This window comes from Mytilus trossulus, chromosome 4 (assembly GCF_036588685.1).
Source record: "Mytilus trossulus isolate FHL-02 chromosome 4, PNRI_Mtr1.1.1.hap1, whole genome shotgun sequence".
In the NCBI taxonomy this organism is placed as follows: domain Eukaryota; kingdom Metazoa; phylum Mollusca; class Bivalvia; order Mytilida; family Mytilidae; genus Mytilus; species Mytilus trossulus.
In genome coordinates this window covers 58,109,008-58,124,058 of record NC_086376.1, presented here as the reverse complement: position 1 = coordinate 58,124,058, position 15,051 = coordinate 58,109,008, and the positions used below count along the sequence as shown (strand labels likewise).

The 15,051-nt window shown below is 31.7% G+C and overlaps 1 protein-coding gene and 1 long non-coding RNA gene across 3 annotated transcripts in view; one reads left to right on the top strand and one right to left on the bottom strand.

Moving 5' to 3' along the window:
- The window catches only part of LOC134715625 (G-protein coupled receptor dmsr-1-like), a 67,769-nt gene that overhangs the window by 25,369 nt on the left and 27,349 nt on the right, over window positions 1–15,051 (top strand). The window lies entirely within an intron of this gene.
- On the bottom strand, window positions 10,879–13,528 carry LOC134715624 (uncharacterized). The gene is made up of 3 exons (XR_010106780.1): window positions 12,991–13,528; window positions 12,170–12,238; window positions 10,879–11,406 (listed from the first exon to the last, which is right to left on the bottom strand). It is a non-coding gene; the product is annotated as an uncharacterized LOC134715624 (long non-coding RNA).

Below are 15,051 nucleotides of genomic sequence, written 5' to 3'. Positions count from 1 at the left end.
TAAGTGTTTATTAATTACAAACGGCAGCAATGTTAATATTGTAAATAGTTTCTGATTAGTAACCTATTAGTCTACCACATGCTATTTAACAGATATCAAGAGTTTTACCATCTGTCTATAGAATGGAATAGTTTGTGTTGATCAGAAACAAATTTATTATATTAATCTTCTATAAAGTGTTTTTTTTTTTTTTATATTGCACATTAGATTACCTTAATACATCCTGTTGAAAAGTATGACAATGTACGTGTTAGCAAATGTGAATCTACCCCAGCATTACTATAGCGAAGGTCCCTTTACTGTATATGTACATTTTCAAGAGCTATTCAAGCCGTCATTTGAATTTAGCTGTTTTTTTACATGTAAAAGATGCATGTGCTGGCCCAAAAAGCTACAATAATTGCTTTTGAAAACACTTTTCAAATATAATAATATGATATAATTGAATAAATATGTTTTTCAATTTGAAATTGGAAATCTATATGTGGAAAGGAAAATATTTTCTGTTTTGAAATTAATTTAGCAGAAATATGTCCTATGTCTTTGTTCTAAAGATGTTTACAGTTCATTTGCAAAGCCTTGCATGTTCTCTTTTTTTCATCATTATTAATTGATTTACAATCATTGCAGTAACCGTATTACATATATATACATAATAGCTTCAATCTACTGTAAGGGTTTTGTTCTTTGTTTAAGACCGTACGGCGACATATATGTTGCTTACTTTTACGTCAGTTGGTCTTTGAGAAGAGTTGTCTTCTAGAAATCATTAATGCATTAACTTTTGTTAATAGCATTTATTTATAATTCAATGTTCTCCGTGAATATCTTTTTTACACATATTTTAACGTAAACATGATGAGAAATTTGCATTGAAATATCTAATGATGACTAATATATTCGATCATTTTCGGTTATAATTTTTTTGTAAAAATCTTGAATAACTGAAATTTAAATTAAAGTTTCCAAAATACTTGTTTGAAGTGATTACGAGTAATAGAGACCATATACTCATTTATATTTGATTCTACTATTTTGTTGAATCTTAGTATTTTTGAAAATATCGGAGCGGTCACCGACGTGTCAGTTTTTATTTGTGAGCCTGTTTTCGTTTTAATTTCTTCTACCATCTCCGTGTCTACACATACTGACCTGATGTTTATTGTTTTACAAATGTATAAGAAGAAGTAACACATATATACCTTGCTAATCGTTATGCTTTACTAACTTTCAATAAAAAAAAAATACCCTAAGACGTAGAAAAATGTTTCCTTATTTGAAATTTGAACCTCCGATATTACATGTTATGTTTTGATTTTCAATACTATGTGAATAAGATTGAATAATTGCAAGAAGATTGTTTAAGGTAAGTGGTCTAAGCAGGGAAAATAAGTTTCTTAATGAATTATCCCTTCAAACTTTGTTTTACTGTCAACACGTGTTTATGTCTCCTAAGAAGGGAACCTCGTTAGTGTGTGTGGTTTTTCAGTGTTATTTGTCACATGAGGATGTTATTTTTGTTAATTTAAGTCTGTTAAAGTATTTTTTTCACAATATTCACAATATTTCTACACTGTTGGAGATTTAGAGAGTGAAAAAGTAACTTATGCACCATTGGATTCGACCTGTAGACGTCTTTTTACTTGTAACGAACCCATTTAAAAGAAAAAAATGAACTGATTAATATCGTGAAAATATACATGTTTAAGATTCTTGAAATCATAGTACAGAAGATGTTAAAATTGGTTATCATTTTCATCATTATTCACAGCACCGACTATTTACCATTGATTTTGATCTATAAATACTAATAGTGCTGTTATGTGAGGAATACCTAATACTTATTCATTAATATTGATCTATAGATAATAATGGTGCTATTATATTGGAAGATTACATATTTGCATTTCAAATTTCTCATACTATCAAGTTTTAACAGGATAAATTATGATATATTTCAATATGTTTCTGTATTATTAAACAAAAACAGCAACTATATACGTTGTATCGTTATATCGATGCATGAAATTGTAGCGTTATTTACTTAGAAATAATGAACCGGCACAATCAGTGAAGACGTAAGGGTGACTATGTATGTTGCTATTTACTTCCTGAATTACGACATTGAAATTTAAAACAGCAGGCAAATACGATGATATGCATGAAATAAATTTATTCTACCATTGACTATAAAACACCTGAATTTTAGGTGCATAGTAATTAATATATTCAAGCTTATATGTTTGTGTTTCTTTTATTACAATGTGTAAGTACGTTCTTATGTAAGCTGATAACAGGAAAAACGCCCAGTTCTAAACATTGATAATATATCGATATAAAACTTAGTGAAACTCACTGACTCGTAAACAAATATCCGGAACACCTAGCCGAACGAAAATTAATTGCCAACCTGTTTCGTGTTGAGCTTTTTAGCCTTGGCTTTCTTTCTTCTGAATCAATGTTATCTTAGAACGTTATTATTGCACCATGCAAACAATGGGCTTTCTCAATTAAAGGAAGGCAGAAAAGCGGTTCCAATCAATTTTTATGTTTAAGCCAACAATGCGTTGTGTGAAAAGACGTAAATCATACATCGCCTTTTGAAATTGATTTCATCCATGCTGATGAAGCTGATAAGAATTTTCTTAAATGTCAAAACTTGAACATAATAAGGGTACTTCCTTCACACAATATATACGCCTTCGGTTTCAAACTATGTTACCTGGATTGCACCGAGTTTTCATTCATCCAGGAAATGTTTAATACTATGCAGAAAAACTGACATTCTATATATAGTGTGTCATAGTATACACTTATTAAGCTGTTGTGAGGAGGAATAGAAAGTTTGTTGTCCCTGAGATACCAGCTATTGCTTTAGTTTTATATCATGTATCAAATAAAGGATTCTCGAATTAAACTGTCCGTGCATATAACGATGGTAAATGTGTTATTATATTTCCTATTTCGCAAGTTGCAAATTTCAAACTGATATAATGTATGTAATCTATTTGTTTTCTTTTGATTTAATCAATGCCATGTGTCGTTTAGGTTCTTTAGGCAGCAACCATTTCATTTTCTGTGGGGGGGGGGGGGGGGGGGGGGCTATGGGTTTTTTTCCAAAAAAAAGTTTGTTTCCAGGTTTTGGTGAAAAAAAAATAATTTGTTTTGGACCCTGAGAAAGAAAAAAAATGTTTGTTTCACCCTCAGATGCTGCTATATGTAATGCTAAAATTGAAAGAAAAAAAATTGTTTTCGGTTTGTCGCTAAAAAAAATTAGATTGTTCTTCGCCGAAGGCGATAAAAAAAAGTTTGCACGGAAAAAAAAAAACCATAGCCACCCCCCCCCCCCCCCCCCCCCCTCCTCCCCAGAAAATCAAATGGTTGCTGCCTTACTCGAGAAACTTTACTGTGCTGGATAGATAATCTTTATACTTTCACATACATGTGTACTCACTGCTCGAATCTTGATCCGGCAGTTTCATAAGATTTTCAAACTGATCAATTAAATTCGAATTCAAAATAATATGTAGACATGCTTTATAAGACTTAAATTATCGAGATATTATTGGAATTTGCCATCAGTAGATATTTTTTTTTATTATTTAGCATAACCCAAGTAATTCGGACTTTAAATTCCGCTTCTCTACGATTGCAAACATTGCATGACTAGTAGAGATCTGTTTCGAGGAGGAACTGCATTATCCAGATTATGTTGAACATTGCATTTTGACCTCTACGTCTTTTGGTAATTCTGTATTTGTTACTGTCTCTTTGACACATACCCTATATTTCCTTCAATGTACATTTGTGTACATGTATATTCGAATAGTAGTTGTATTTCCACATTTATAAAGATGTCAATAATGGTTTGTGGCATAAAGTACATCGTTTAGTATGCGTTACTGCTTTCAGAGTTTATTTCAGCTTTTTTTAATTAAAGCATTGGAAGAGGAATGTACTTTTTTAATTGAGAAATCTCTTATTGATAGTTCAAAGAGTAACAATTGATTGTAAATTTGTTTTGGTTTTAAAGCATTTTTATCAAAGTTATGTGTCAGACAATAGCTTTTAAAATGTGTGATACAAAATTAGGCGTCACTTTTTTTTTACTTAGAATCAATGGGTGTGTTTGGATATACGCCTGAGGCAGCCTATGGTTATCCATAGGTACCTATGGTTTGATATTTTGTGTATAAAATATCAAACCATAGGTACCTATGGGTAACCATAGGCCGCCTCAGGCGTATATCCAAACACACCCAATGCCTCTGAATTACATGTATTTTTACCTTTTTTAAATGCTTCAGTTTGAATTTTAACTTTATAACCGGACGTGTGATAGTGCAATCAAGGGCAAGACTGTATAAAAAATAATAAAAAATCTTGTACACGAAACATGTTATATAATTATAATTTATTGTTGGCCATCCTAGTCACGTCATTTTGCAGTTACTGAATTTAAAAGTTTTCCAAACCAAAAAAAAGCTCACCGTTTTCTTACATCTTGATCAGCTGGTAATATGAACAATTTTTAGAGTTGGATTATGTCAGCAACCTCCGCTTTACTGTTTAAACACATAAAACACAGCTAAATTGTGAAAAATATGACGTGGATATCCGGTTGTCAATTTGAACGTCAAATAACATTCAATTATTATTGTGTTTTAATATGTAAATATCTTGGAGGAGACTAGTAGTACAAAGCTAACGAATTATTGGCATCTGCCTACAGAAGATTTAGTTGTAGCTCAATGCTATCAACGGGTCTTTGTATACACATGAAAACGTAATTATTTTGCGATTCGTTTGTAAGCCTTCGCTCTAATAAATCAATTGGCCTGTCTAAATATTTGGCTTTGGATAAATAAGGGATATGTTCAATATGCATAAGGCAATTGGAGGTCATGTTTTTTTCTCTCGCTTTCAGGGAAACAGGTAATCAAATTGATTCGTTAAAGCGTAAACAGTTACCATTGATTCAGCACCACTTATTTATGTGTGCTTCAAATGTTAAATTGTAATACAAATAAAATACAAGGAGATGTCGAGTGCTCACAATTAACGACACCATCAGTTAATGTATTAATTTTAACCATTGTAAGTGCTATTTAATGGCATAACGAGTAAGTTTTCAAGGTTTGTTTCGATCAAGTATCGAAATTTTCAAACAGCTATATTTCTGTTAATGATTCCTTTTCAGAGAGTATAAATTTGTATTTGTGTGGATCCATTATTTTGTTTATCGTTTATCGTTATCACAGACTTAAGCATCAATTGTAAACTAGTTCTAATTGAACCTTCTTTTATAAATAAATATATTTTTTATATTCAATTGGTCGAGCTAAAATGAGTGTGAGCTATAAATAGAGGTCATATTTATTTCTGTTATATATTTATTTGTCTGTCACAAATGAGAACTTTCAGCACTCTTGACTCTCGGCATATGCACGGTTTTTGTCATTTTGTAAATTTGATAATAATAGCAGATCTTTAATAGTCCTTGTGATGTTTATTCGAGACTAATTTTCACTGGGGTTATTATTAAGTACTTTACATATTTGAAGGACAATTATCAATGGTACAAAAAAACCTAAAGAAACAAAAAACGTTCGAGGAATTTTTGCCCTACCCTTTTTAAATTGATAAATAATCACGTTATTTATGTAAAGTTAACATGCAAAATACAATGATGATTTCTATAACTTGGCTAAATTCAATAAGATGCCGCCAAGATGCACTATAAGAAGTTCTGGTAGAAGTATCAAACGTGATTCTCTCGCATTGATTTTTCTAATAAAATTCGATTCATGCAGCATATTGATACCAAAGTTTTTAAGTCAATGAAGTTTCCCTGTTGATGTGCCAACTGTAAAATGAAAATGTCTAAATACGAGCATCATTTAGATCTCCATGGGAATGGTTATTTAATCAAACTCTCAAAAATTCACTATAAATTCTTTACATTTTGGAATGAAATTTTATATTGAAAAAGATGTCACGTGAAGCATGATGACTAACGTTATTAGGTTTCTAGTTTTATACCATGCAGAATTTAAATAATTGAAGGAATATTAATCAAAACGATCTTCATTTTCTTGGCTTCGTCGTAAACTTGAAAAAAAAACAGAGTAGTCTAACCAAGTTTATAACTACTAATAACGCTCTTGGTCTGGTCTTGTGTCTGAATATTTAAACCCTTCTGTCTTGCAGGGAACACCTTTAATGTTTTTTCTTGTAACAGAATCGTAATTTTATTGATAGTCGTTTACAACTGATGACTATAAGGGTAAATGTCACTTTTCTAGTCAAAACAATTGAACATTAATGTCCAAAAGAGACGAATCGGCATTTTGAGATTAATTAAATCAATGTCGTTTAAAGGATAATTGTCTGCCGAAATTGTTGATATCTATATAACAATAATGGAAGCCATCACGAGACAGAGGGATAGGGAAATTTGTGAAGTATGAGAAAAAAGTACACTGTGCATGCGTTACTCGTTATTTATTATGTACTGAATTATTTAAAATATCCAAATGCCATTTAAAATATACCGGGGTCGTTTAAAACATCAGAATTCCAAGAAGGAACATGCAGGATGAAAAAAAAGGAGATGTGGTATTGTTGAAAATTAGTCAACTATCCACCAGAGTCTTCGCTTTTGTATAGTACCTGGAGGATCTTATGAACTCCAAACTGAATGATTTGTTTGTAACCAAGAAGTTTTTTAAAGTACATGTAAACATTTGCTCAAATAAGACAGACTTTGGTAAATGATCCTCAACTTGTCAGAGAAGAAAAGAAAACCTTAAACTCTAAAGGACCAACATTAATAAGACACTTTTCTTAAGTCTAGTTGAAAGTACAGATATTCTATTGTAACATTCCAAACATTCGTCTCTGTTTGACGTATACATATCTGGGTTACAGAGTTCTCTGTGGTTTTATATATTGTTTATATAAGACATTCCGTACCATAAGACATGTTTCTGCTAGTTATTATGTTTTCAGGTGTGACTAGATCAAATTACGAACCAGTATAGTTATAATTTGCCATGTCAATTTTCTTGTACAGTGATTCAATGAGCCAATCTTTATGAGTGAAAATAACATAATTTTCAGCCGTTTAGACGTAGAGCTGTTCTATTACCATAATTATTAAGAGTGATGCGCCTGAAAAGTATTTTTATTATGTCATGTTACATTCAAATTACAGCTAAATTGCCAGCGTGGTATTGATGTATTGCCGCATATTTAAAACACACGGCGCTTTAATACCGGAAAAGTCTTTCCACATCCATACAGGGCGGAAAGTAAAAGCCTCTGATCAATAACCACGGCTTTTATCTTACTTAAAATTCACAACAATAACGTTAAATGATCATGTTTGAATAATGGCATTTTTATTTATTTATATACCATTCCGATGTTTCATGAAGAAAAAAATGTAGTTTATTAAATTTTTATGCTAAAGTAATATAAAATTGATTAAACTTCTGTCTTAACATAGATACTTTACGCGTAAATCAGAGCGTAAATGGCAAATTTTACCGATTTTATAAAATTTTCACGGCTTTAATGTGGTGAGTAATTTTTAAATGTATCATGTACATAAGATGTAAGACCTACAGAGTACCGGACCTACAGAGTACCAGTTGATAACGAACAATGTTTTTATGAATCAAATACATTTTCATAAACAGTTTATTGACTTTCCATTTGATTCTCAAATGCTGAAGTTTACGTGTTAACTATCATGTCATTTTGTTTAAATGATTGTTAAAAAGGTGTTTAAAACATCGAACTTAATTTAGATTGCTTAAATAATTACAAATAATTAAAATAATTCGGTTCCATGTTTGCTTTTACTTAACTAATGTTTAAGTTGGAAATGAAACGTATTAACTCACTTTGATTAAAATTGAATAATATTTTTTGAAAAAATGTCACAGAGTAGCATCTCAATCAAAAACCATTTAAACGAGAGATAAAAATATAGGTTTTTATTTTAAATAGACCAAAATAATTGCTTTAATAAACAGCATGGTATGTTTTCTATAAAAAAATCTCTTTGTTCATTTCAGTCATTCATTGACATTGATAATGGCGTATATTAGTTTTATTATATTTCATCTAATGTTATCGTTTGAAGCTCTAATTGAAAAAGAAAAAGCCTGGGAATTACTAGTCCAGTGAACAAATGTGCACTGCTTTTAAAACAAGTACTCAAAATATTGAGTGATTTTTTTGTAATCCAAAAAGAACAGTTTAAGCTTTAATCTGAACTCAGCTGTAGCTTAATTTATTTGTTAGTTGCATCGTTCTTTGCACTTGCATTAGGTATATTATGAAACATTCTTAATTTGATGTTTTTAATTAAGTCCCTTCATATAGAAAGCATGGTGTCTTATAAATTACATCCCCACGTGCATCGCTAAGAAAAATATTATTGTTATTTAATTGTATGAAGACGTTGTTATCTTCGTGCATATTCAGGACGAGGACTAATTAAACAATAAAACTATGTATTAGTTCTAGGATAAAGAACGGGTAATTAAGGTCTTTCCTTTTTCTATAAGGAAAGACCTTACTGTATTTCTTCTGATTATTAGGTCTTTCCACTTTTCCGTGGAAAGACCTATTGGTTTTCTTCTGATTATTATTATTATTATTATTTTTTTTCTTCCGCCAACTTTTTGTTCCTTCGCAATTTTTTGGTTTCGCAAGATGTCGCTTAGATATATGGTATATGATATCGAACAATTAATACGCTTTTGAAACTGACACCGCGTAACCAAAATCTTTTCAATGTAAGAGTTATCTCCCCAAACACTGTTTTTCTTGTGATCGCTTAATATTCACAACCATATAAGAAACCGACAAATTTATTTAACCGAATTGCTCGTTATATCCTCAGGATGATTTGATTTATTTTCACCGAAGCTATCCGGAGACTCCATATGAGAGTTATTTCCCCTTTTATATTTGATATAAGTGATATGCATTTTTAACTGGAAAACCATAAGTGTTAGAGGCCTAGGGTCTTTTGTTTTGAGGTCCTTGGTCCAAAATAATGAAAATGAGGTCAAGGTCAAAGGTCAAAGTCATGTTTAAAATTTTGATTTTGGCTTGTGATCTCTTATTTTCAGAAATCTTTTAAGATATCGACAAAATATTTTCACACAATTGTTAGTTGCGACATGTCGTAACACGTAAATATTAGTTGAAAGAGTATGTAGACGTTTGAGGCAAGTTTTCCCCCTTTTATATCTAATATTAGTTGTATGGTAATATAACTCATTAACAGTATAAGGTAGAGGCCTAGAGTCTTTTGATTTGAGGTCCTTGGCTGATGACCTTGAAATTTAGCTCAAGGTCATATGTAAATTTAACGTTCTAGATTTTGACCTTTGCTTTTACCTCATATGTATACATGATAAAGCCATGGTTTTTTTTGCATTAGGTTGCAAGCAATGTGATCTAGAAAAAGCCAACCGGAAGTGACAATTTGTTAACCGGAAGTAGCTATATTTTGTACTAAATTAATGTAAAAGTATATAGAACCATATATTTATGAAATCAGTGTCAAGTAAACTATCGAAAAATACCGGAAACAACATATTTTAAACCGGAAGTAAAGAATGATCTCCCTTATTTATATCTTTTTGTATAGAAACCATATATTTTTGGAATCAGCGTTCAATAAGCTGTCATTTGACGGCTAAAATTGACATTTAAAACCAAATTTGAATATTTTCATATAAAAAAATATCTTTACTGGTGGAAAGACCATCAATGGTTCTCTGAACAATTGGTTTTTAATTATTATTATTATTATTAAGGTCTTTCCTTTATCTATAAGGAAAGACCTTACTGTATTTCTTCTGATTATTATTATTATTATTATTATTATTATTATTATTATTCTTTTTGTTCCGCCAAACTTTGACAAAATTTCCCTCCGTAACCGTAAACCATGTCGCTTTCATGTTCACACTTTGTATTGGTGTCATGAATACCTATCTGGAACTCACCCTGTGAGTCGAAATATTTTGTCGGTTCGGAGTAATCCCTCCGAAACCCAAAAACCTTGTTATCGTTCCAACATCGTAACCGTAATAGGTAGAAAAAAAGCAAAGGGTGAAATTTGTTCAGGACCAGACCCCGGTTCTTCGTTACATTTGGATCGAAAAGATTCAACGACTCATTGGTAGGGTTATGCCCCTTTGAAAATTAACCGGTGTCGGTTGGCCACTTAAACTCAGAAACTGTAAGTCGTAGACACCTAGGATCTTCACCAATCATCATCAATTCATGTATCTTTGAAAAATACCTCAAGGTCAAATTTGTATGTTGACCTTGACCTTTGACCTAACACCTTGTTATGGGATAATCTCAGAAACCATTATACTTACAGAAGTTTTAAATAGTGGAAAATGTTTGGGTCATTACGGCGCAACTTTGTTACATTTTGACCAAAGAGATTTGACCTTTTTATAAGGGGCATAACCCCTGTTTTAGGTTTCTGAAAAGACAAATTCAGCTTTTGCTATATAACCAAAGGTTCTAGACCCATGGGGTCTTCAGCAATGACATTGGGGACTAATGACCTTGACAAAGGTCAAAAGGTCAAAGGTCAAGGTCATGTCAAATGTAGTGAATTATGTGTTTTTGAACTTATTTGAAGGATTTTCAGTGTGTTTTAAAGCCTTCTAAGGTTGACCTTGACCTTTGACCTTACAACTTTTTAGTCGATATCTCAAAAACGATTGCATTTACAAAAATAGTAAATAGTGAAAATCATTGAGATGGATGCGGCGCAACTTTTTACATTTGACCGAAGAGATTTGACATATCTGGCTCAATATCTTTAATTGTTTTTCCATAGGCGATAATGGTAACGTTTTTTCTTGTAGCTCAGTCCATATCGTAAACTTGGATATGTATGATAGCTCGTTTCGAAGCTGTGACATTTTCACATATGTGGTTAAATTTTCGGGGTACGAAGTGAGATTACTTTTTCCGTAAATTAGCAAACCCCGAACATCCGTTTGTGATGTGGCTCCTTGTGGTAAAATATCCCCTTTTTAACACAATAAGTTCTTTGAAAATTTAATACTTTGAACACATTCAATAGCTCCATAGTTTTTACACATTTATTCTATGTTCCTCTACTTTCCTAATCACCACAAATAATTAAGTTCAGTCATTTGTTAATAATAGAAACATGTCCAATATCACTACACAGAGATTTTTTCTTTACACGTGACTTTTGAGTTCCTCATTTCAAGGCGCATTAGGGATGTTGTCCCATATTGCAATCCATAGTTCTGATTTTTCCAAATATTTTTATGTGATCTTCATCGGTATGACATTCTGAATAAATCTGTGTATTTTTGTCCATTTCTGAAAAAAAATAAAGTTGTTTCAGCACTATAAGGCAATGACACTTTTATCGCTATATTTATTTATTTTGAATACAAAGTGTATGCATAATTAATTTCTTACAGTATACCTTCACTAGTCAAAAGAAGGACAAAACATCTGAATGTAACCTTAAATTACAACACACAGACCCTGTTAAAGCATGCAATAAAATTTTCTGGTGCCTAAAAGTGCATTTTGACAGAGAAATTATGCAAAAATGAAGATTTCATAAAAAAAACACCAAAATACTTAATTATTCTAGCCAGTGGAAACCTGGTATTTTATACTGTAGAAACCACTATAAATTACTGTAAAAGTCATTTGAATCATATAATTAGAGTGCAATGAAGTGCAAATTTTCAAAACTTGTTCTTTCACATAATTGTATTTGAGAAAAAATGTTTTTTACATGTATTTCAGTGAAAATCTTTTATCAGTGAGATATTGGCATGAGGTTTTAAAGGATACATTGTGACATCACACGTAATATGGCGTCATTAAATAACGACATATCAAAATAATGCTAATTATAGTTTGCAGAGTTACATGAGGAACAGTTGCCGCAAGGTTTAACTTGAAATATGGAGTCGAAAAGAACAGTAACCAAGCATTTTCATTTAATGCCAAGACCATAGCAACAGTTTTCATATCAGTATATATTTAACATACCGACTGTAATTTGAATTGCATAAATACCATAAATAAACAATTTAGAGCTTGCCAAATAAAACAAAATGCTTACCAGTTATTCAGGACCTTTTAAAACCTCTAGTTTGTCATCTCAGGTTAAAAAGTAATGATATGTCTGGAACTGAAATAAGACAAAAAAAATACTCAGGCTGTGTTATTATTTGGTTTAAATACATAAGTATTATTGAGAGAGCAAAAATCAAATTCTTGAACGTTTTATCGCAAAGAAAGAAAAATGCTTCTCCCTTGTGGCTTATCAACCTTCGTTTAAATCTTTTATATTAGAAGCAACGAGTGGTAGCTAACTAGCTTAAAAGTTGAAAAGGTGCAGCAATATTGTTTTCGAAAGGTTTGTTGACCCTCCCCCTTTTTCACTGAGAAAAGACAATATCTTGTGATTTGCTAGTGTGCATTACAAATAATAATTCATGATTTCTTTAATACATGTACATGTTTGTCTGTTTATTAACTGCATATGATATCTACTGACTGACCATGGGTCAAATTATTGGATAAAAGCACATGATGATGATGTATTTCACTTTACTCGTATGGAGTGTGTTATCTCCCTTGATTATCAGTTATTCCTGTAATCCGGAGTGATAATTACATAACAAAGACTGTATTGTGTCATGTTTACTTACAGATAAAACTATTATGTTAGTTCATGCCTTTTTCAATTCATAAACAAATTCCTTTCGGATCTCTCGGGGGGTGTAAACAAAGTTAGAATTGTGCCTAAAAAAAGTGTTCAGCCCCGTGCCTGTAATGCTTTCTAAAAGCGAAAATTTCATTGAGTATCTGCTGGTATTTATCTATAATGGTTATCTGAAATCCTCTGGGATATATAGGTATAAATAAAAAAATACTTACCATCATTTTCACAATTTTCCCGGGTGTATAAGGTGAAATCATCCATAGATCACTCTGGAAACTTCTGATTTATCTTTTTGTAAATTGGCTCAATATCTTTAATTGTTTTTCCATAGGCGATAATGGTAACGTTTTTTCTTGTAGCTCAGTCCATATCGTAAACTTGGATATGTATGATAGCTCGTTTCGAAGCTGTGACATTTTCACATATGTGGTTAAATTTTCGGGGTACGAAGTGAGATTACTTTTTCCGTAAATTAGCAAACCCCGAACATCCGTTTGTGATGTGGCTCCTTGTGGTAAAATATCCCCTTTTTAACACAATAAGTTCTTTGAAAATTTAATACTTTGAACACATTCAATAGCTCCATAGTTTTTACACATTTATTCTATGTTCCTCTACTTTCCTAATCACCACAAATAATTAAGTTCAGTCATTTGTTAAAAATAGAAACATGTCCAATATCACTACACAGAGATTTTTTCTTTACACGTGACTTTTGAGTTCCTCATTTCAAGGCGCATTAGGGATGTTGTCCCATCTGTAAGGGGCATAACCCCAGTTTTAGGTTTCTGAAAAGACAATACCAGCTTTTACTAAACAACCAAAGGTCCTAGACCCATGGGATCTTCAGCAATGACATTTGGGACTAATGACCTTGACAAAGGTCACAAGGTCAAGGTCTGTCCCAGATAACAAATTATGTGTTTTTGACCTATTTAAAGGATTTTTAGTGTGTTTTTAAGCTTTTTAAGGTTGACTTTTTGACCTTAAAACCTTTTACTGGATATCTCAAAATCTATTATATTTACAGAAATGGTAAATAGTGAAAAATCTTTGGGTCATAATGGACCTATCCGTAAGGGGCATATCCCAAAGAGATTTGACCTATCCGTAAGGGGCATAACCCCTACTGATTGTTTCTGAAAAAAACAACATTACCTTTAACTCTTGAAACAAAGGTCCTACACCCATGGGGTATTTTGTAATGACATCGTGGACCAATGATTTTGACAAAAGGTTACAAGGTAATGTCTCAGATAGGGAATCATGTGTTTTTAACATTATTTTAAGGGTTTTAAGTGTGTGTTAAAGTTTTGTAAGGTTGACCTTGACATTTGACCTCACTACTTGTTTTGTGATATTCTAGAAACCCTTATATGTATAGACCTATCAATAGTTGAAAAATTGTTTTGGTAAAAAAGGCACAAATTTGGTAGGTGTTGACGGAAGAGATTTGATCTTTTCATAAATGGCATAACCCCTGTTAACAGTTCCTTAAAATAACTTTTACTCCTTAACCTAATTTTTAGTCAATGGTGTCTTAAATAAGCATACAAGGGACCAATCTACTTGGCAAATCTCATACAGTCACATGTCAAATCCTAGAGTACCCATTTAATGTTTTTGACAATATTTTAAGGACTGTATGTGTTAAATGCTTTTCTTTTCAATACATTTAATATCTATTAAAACATATTTCACATCATGAATAAGACAGGTCCAAGATAATGAACTTAGAGTTTTATACGTATGTGGATGTTACCCTGTAAGTGTGTTGCTTAGTTATCTGCCCAAATAAGAACATTTACCTGCATCATAATTGGTAGACAAAACCTAAAGAGTTAAAATTATACAGGATGTAAATTTTTGACTGGATCATATAATCAATTGTGACAGTTTCAGAAGTCTTGAAGTGGAAAATGGTGGATCATTAAGTAACTTTGTAATATTTAGCCCGAAGATATTTGACCTTTCCTTGAGGGTATAACCATAATTGACAGTAAAAATATTACTAGCTATGTTTACATTCACAGTATCAAAAAATGAAATAATAAATGGGGATTGTGTTCATGGGACACAGATGATGCCCCCTGTTAAAGGGAGATAACTCAAGATCGGTATAAGTGACAATACCCAAATTTGTACTTGATCAAAGTTTTGTGGTAATAAGCATGGTGTATACGTTTCATAACACTTAGTTGAGGCAAACTTAAATTAGAGAATGGAAACGAAAAATTTAACAATTTCTCCATTTGAAAAAGAGCATTACTCTAGAA